This window comes from Bufo bufo, chromosome 2 (assembly GCF_905171765.1).
Source record: "Bufo bufo chromosome 2, aBufBuf1.1, whole genome shotgun sequence".
In the NCBI taxonomy this organism is placed as follows: Eukaryota; Metazoa; Chordata; class Amphibia; order Anura; family Bufonidae; genus Bufo; species Bufo bufo.
Genome location: NC_053390.1, coordinates 794,125,817 through 794,131,816, shown reverse-complemented (window position 1 = coordinate 794,131,816; position 6,000 = coordinate 794,125,817).

Sequence of the window (6,000 nt, the reverse complement as noted above, 5' to 3'; positions counted from 1 at the left end):
GATGCTTGAAATTATTGTTCTTCCATTGTTAACCATGGTAACCTGCAAAGAAACGCGTGCAGCCATCATTGCGTTGCATAAAAATGGCTTCACAGGCAAGGATAATTTGGCTACTAAGATTGCACCTCAATCAACAATTTATAGGATCATCAAGAACTTCAAGGAAAGAGGTTTGTCTTTTTGCTGATGACACAAAGATATGTAACAGGGTTGATGTTCCTGGAGGGAAATGCCAAATGGAAAAGGATTTAGGAAAACTAGAAGAATGGTCAGAACTCTGGCAACTGAAATTTAATGTGGATAAGTGCAAGATAATGCACCTGGGGCGTAAAAACCCAAGGGCAGAATATAGAATATTTGACACAGTCCTGACCTCAGTATCTGAGGAAAGGGATTTAGGAGTAATTATTTCAGAAGACTTAAAGGTGGGAAGACAATGTAATAGGGCAGCACGAAATGCCAGCAGAATGCTTGGATGTATAGGGAGAGGTATAAGCAGTAGAAAGAGTGAAGTGCTTATGCCGCTGTACAGAACACTGGTGAGACCTCACTTGGAGTATTGTGCGCAGTACTGGAGGCCATATCTCCAGAAGGATATTGATACTCTAGAAAGAGTTCAGAGAAGAGCTACTAAACTAGTACATGGATTGCAGGATAAAACTTACCAGGAAAGGTTAAAGGACCTTAATATGTATAGCTTGGAAGAAAGACGAGACAGAGGGGATATGATAGAAACTTTTAAATACATAAAGGGAATTAACTCGGTAAAGGAGGAGAGAATATTTAAAAGAAGAAAAACTACCACAAGAGGACACAGTTTTAAATTAGAGGGGCAAAGGTTTAAAAGTAATATCAGGAAGTATTAATTTACTGAGAGAGTAGTGGATGCATGGAATAGCCTTCCTGCAGAAGTGGTAGCTGCAAATACAGTGAAGGAGTTTAAGCATGCATGGGATAGGCATAAGGCTATCCTTCATATAAGATAGGGCCAGGGACTATTAATAGGATTCAGATATATTGGGCAGACTAGATGGGCCAAATGGTTCTTATCTGCCGACACATTCTATGTTTCTATGTTTCTATGTTTAATTCTTGTTAAGAAGGCTTCAGGGCGTCCAAGAAAGTCCAGCAAGCGCCAGGATCGTCTCCTAAAGAGGATTCAGCTGCGGGATCGGAGTGCCACCAGTGCAGAGCTTGCTCAGGAATGGCAGCAGGCAGGTGTGAGCGCATCTGCACGCACAGTGAGGCGAAGACTTTTGGAAGATGGCCTGGTGTCAAGAAGGCCAGCAAAGAAGCCACTTCTCTCCAAAAAAACCATCAGGGACAGATTGATCTTCTGCAGAAAGTTTGGTGAATGGACTGCTGAGGACTGGGGCAAAGTCATATTCTCCGATGAAGCCTCTTTCCGATTGTTTGGGGCATCTGGAAAAAGGCCTGTCCGGAGAAGAAAAGGTGAGCGCTACCATCAGTCCTGTGTCATGCCAACAGTAAAGCATCCTGAGACCATTCATGTGTGGGGTTGCTTCTCATCCAAGGGAGTGGGCTCACTCACAATTTTGCCCAAAAACACAGCCATGAATAAAGAATGGCACCAAAACACCCTCCAACAGCAACTTCTTCCAACAATCCAACAACAGTTTGGTGAAGAACAATGCATTTTCCAGTACGATGGAGCACCGTGCCATAAGGCAAAAGTGATAACTAAGTGGCTCGGGGACCAAAACGTTGACATTTTGGGTCCATGGCCTGGAAACTCCCCAGATCTTAATCCTATTGAGAACTTGTGGTCAATCCTCAAGAGGCGGGTGGACAAACAAAAACCCATTAATTCTGACAAACTCCAAGAAGTGATTATGAAAGAATGGGTTGCTATCAGTCAGGAATTGGCCCAGAAGTTGATTGAGAGCATGCCCAGTCGAATTGCAGAGGTCCCGAAAAAGAAGGGCCAACATTGCAAATACTGACTCTTTGCATAAATGTCATCTAATTGTCGATAAAAGCCTTTGAAACGTATGAAGTGCGTGTAATTATATTTCACTACATCACAGAAACAACTGAAACAAAGATCTAAAAGCAGTTTAGCAGCAAACTTTGTGAAAACTAATATTTGTGTCATTCTCAAAACTTTTGGCCACGACTGTACTGAACGGATTGCTTTCCATTCAGAATGGAGTAGGACAAAACAGATTTTTGTCCAGTATTGAGACCCTTTACTGGATTTCAATACAAGAATAACGCTAGTGTAATAGTACCCTTAGAGAATTATACATATATATATACACTCACCTAAAGAATTATTAGGAACACCATACTAATACGGTGTTGGACCCCCTTTTGCCTTCAGAACTGCCTTAATTCTACGTGGCATTGATTCCACAAGGTGCTGATAGCATTCTTTAGAAATGTTGTCCCATATTGATAGGATAGCATCTTGCAGTTGATGGAGATTTGAGGGATGCACATCCAGGGCACGAGGCTCCCGTTCCACCACATCCCAAAGATGCTCTATTGGGTTGAGATCTGGTGACTGTGGGGCCATTTTAGTACAGTGAACTCATTGTCATGTTCAAGAAACCAATGTGAAATGATTCGAGCTTTGTGACATGGTGCATTATCCTGCTGGAAGTAGCCATCAGAGGATGGATACATGTTCTCATTCTGTTTACGCCAAATTCGGACTCTACCATTTGAATGTCTCAACAGAAATCGAGACTCATCAGACCAGGCAACATTTTTCCAGTCTTCAACAGTCCAATTTTGGTGAGCTCGTGCAAATTGTAGCCTCTTTTTCCTATTTGTAGTGGAGATGAGTGGTACCCGGTGGGGTCTTCTGCTGTTGTAGCCCATCCGCCTCAAGGTTGTGCGTGTTGTGGCTTCACAAATGCTTTGCTGCATATCTCGGTTGTAACGAGTGGTTATTTCAGTCAACGTTGCTCTTCTATCAGCTTGAATCAGTCGGCCCATTCTCCTCTGACCTCTAGCATCCACAAGGCATTTTTGCCCACAGGACTGCCGCATACTGGATGTTTTTCCCTTTTCACACCATTCTTTGTAAACCCTAGAAATGGTTGTGCGTGAAAATCCCAGTAACTGAGCAGATTGTGAAATACTCAGACCGGCCCGTCTGGCACCAACAACCATGCCTCAAAATTGCTTAAATCACCTTTCTTTCCCATTCTGCCATTCAGTTTGGAGTTCAGGAGATTGTCTTGACCAGGACCACCCCCCTAAATGAATTGAAGCAACTGCCATGTGATTGGTTGACTAGATAATTGCATTAATGAGAAATAGAACAGGTGTTCCTAATAATTCTTTAGGTGAGTGTATACATATATATATATTAAGTCTCTCTCTTTCTAAATATATAGTTGCAAGAAAAAGTATGTGAACCCTTTGGAATGATATGGATTTTTGCACAAATTGGTCATAAAATGTGATCTGATCTTCATCTAAGTCACAACAATAGACAATCACAGTCTGCTTAAACTAATAATACACAAAGAATTAAATGTTACCATGTTTTTATTGAACACACCATGTAAACATTCACAGTGCAGGTGGAAAAAGTATGTAAACCCTTGGATTTAATAACTGCTTGAACCTCCTTTGGCAGCAATAACTTCAACCAAACGTTTTCCTGTAGTTGCAGATCAGACGTGCACAACGGTCAGGAGTAATTCTTGACCATTCCTCTTTACAGAACTGTTTCAGTTCAGCAATATTCTTGTGATGTCTAGTGTGAATCGCTTTCTTGAGGTCATGCCACAGCATCTCAATCGGGTTGAGGTCAGGACTCTGACTGGGCCACTCCAGAAGGCGTATTTTCTTCTGTTTAAGCCATTCTGTTGTTGATTTACTTCTATGCTTTGGGTCGTTGTTCTGTTGCAACACCCATCTTCTGTTGAGCTTCAGCTGGTGGAAAGATGGCCTTAAGTTCTCCTGCAAAATGTCTTGATAAACTTGGGAATTCATTTTTCCTTCCATGATAGCAATCCGTCCAGGCCCTGACGCAGCAAAGCAGCCCCAAACCATGATGCCCCCACCACCATACTTCACAGTTGGGAGGAGGTTTTGATGTTGGTGTGCTGTGCCTCTTTTTCTCCACACATAGTGTTGTGTGTTTCTTCCAAACAACTCAACTTTGGTTTCATCTGTCCACAGAATATTTTGCCAGTACTGCTGTGGAACATCCAGGTGCTCTTGTTCAAACTGTAAACGTGCAGCAATGTTTTTTTTGGACAGCAGTGGCTTCCTCTGTGGTATCCTCCCATGACATCCATTCTTGTTTAGTGTTTTACATATCGTAGATTCGCTAAGGGTACTTTCACACTAGCGTTTTTCTTTTCCGGCATAGAGTTCCGTCCTAGGGGCTCAAATCCGGAAAAGAACTGATCACTTTTATCCCCATGCATTCTGAATGGAGAGGAATCCGTTCAGGATGTCTTCAGTTCAGTCTTTTTGACTGATCAGGCTTTTCAGAAAACCGTAGCATGTTGTATTTTTACCTCCGGCCAAAAATCCTGAACACTTTGACTGAACGCCGGATCCGGCCTTTTTCCCATTGACTTGCATTAACGCCGGATCCGGCGCCGTGTGTTCCGTCAAACCGGATCCGGATTTTGCATGTAAAACCCGTAAAATTTGAAAAAAAGTTAAAGGCCATAAATGGCGGTTTCGTTTTTTCCAATGCATTTTTTCATTGTGATCAAAATCCTGATCAGGATTCAAATGTAATCAGTTTTCACACGTTTTTCCGGATCCGGCGGGCAGTTCCGGTGACGGAATTGAATGCCGGATTCAAACAACGCTAGTGTGAAAGTAGCCTAACAGGGATGTAAGCATATGCCAGAGACTTTTGTAAGTCTTTAGCTGACACTCTAGGATTCTTCTTCACCTCATTGAGCAGTCTGCGCTATGCTCTTGCAGTCATCTTTACAGGACGGCCACTCCTAGGGAGAGTAGCAGCAGTGCTGAACTTTCTCCATTTATAGACAATTTGTCTTACCGTGGACTGATGAACAGTAAGTCTTTTGGAGATACTTTTATAACCCTTTCCAGCTTTTTGCAAGTCAAAAATTCTTAATCGTAGGTCTTCTGAGAGCTCTTTTGTGCGAGGCATCATTCACATCAGGCAATGCTTCTTGTGAAAAGCAAACCCAGAACTGGTGTGTATTTTATAGGGCAGGGCAGCTGTAACCAACACCTCCAATCTCATCTCATTGATTGGACTCCAGTTGGCTGACACCTCACTCCAATTAGCTCTTGGAGATGTCATTAGTCTAGGGGTTCACATAGCACTGTGAATGTTTACATGGTGTGTTCAATAAAAACATGGTAACATTTAATTCTTTGTGTGTTATTAGTTTAAGCAGACTGTGATTGTCTATATTTGTGACTTAGATGAAGATCAGATCACATTTTATGACCAATTTGTGCAGAAATCCATATCATTCCAAAGGGTTCACATACTTTTTCTTGCAACTGTATATACAGGGAGTGCAGAATTATTAGGCAAGTTGTATTTTTGAGGATTAATTTTATTATTGAACAACAACCATGTTCTCAATGAACCCAAAAAACTCATTAATATCAAAGCTGAATATTTTTGGAAGTAGTTTTTAGTTTGTTTTTAGTTTTAGCTATTTTAGGGGGATATCTGTGTGTGCAGGTGACTATTACTGTGCATAATTATTAGGCAACTTAACAAAAAACAAATATATACCCATTTCAATTATTTATTTTTACCAGTAAAACCAATATAACATCTCAACATTCACAAATATACATTTCTGACATTCAAAAACAAAACAAAAACAAATCAGTGACCAATATAGCCACCTTTCTTTGCAAGGACACTCAAAAGCCTGCCATCCATGGATTCTGTCAGTGTTTTGATCTGTTCACCATTAACATTGCGTGCAGCAGCAACCACAGCCTCCCAGACACTGTTCAGAGAGGTGTACTGTTTTCCCTCCTTGTAAATCTCACATTTGATGATGG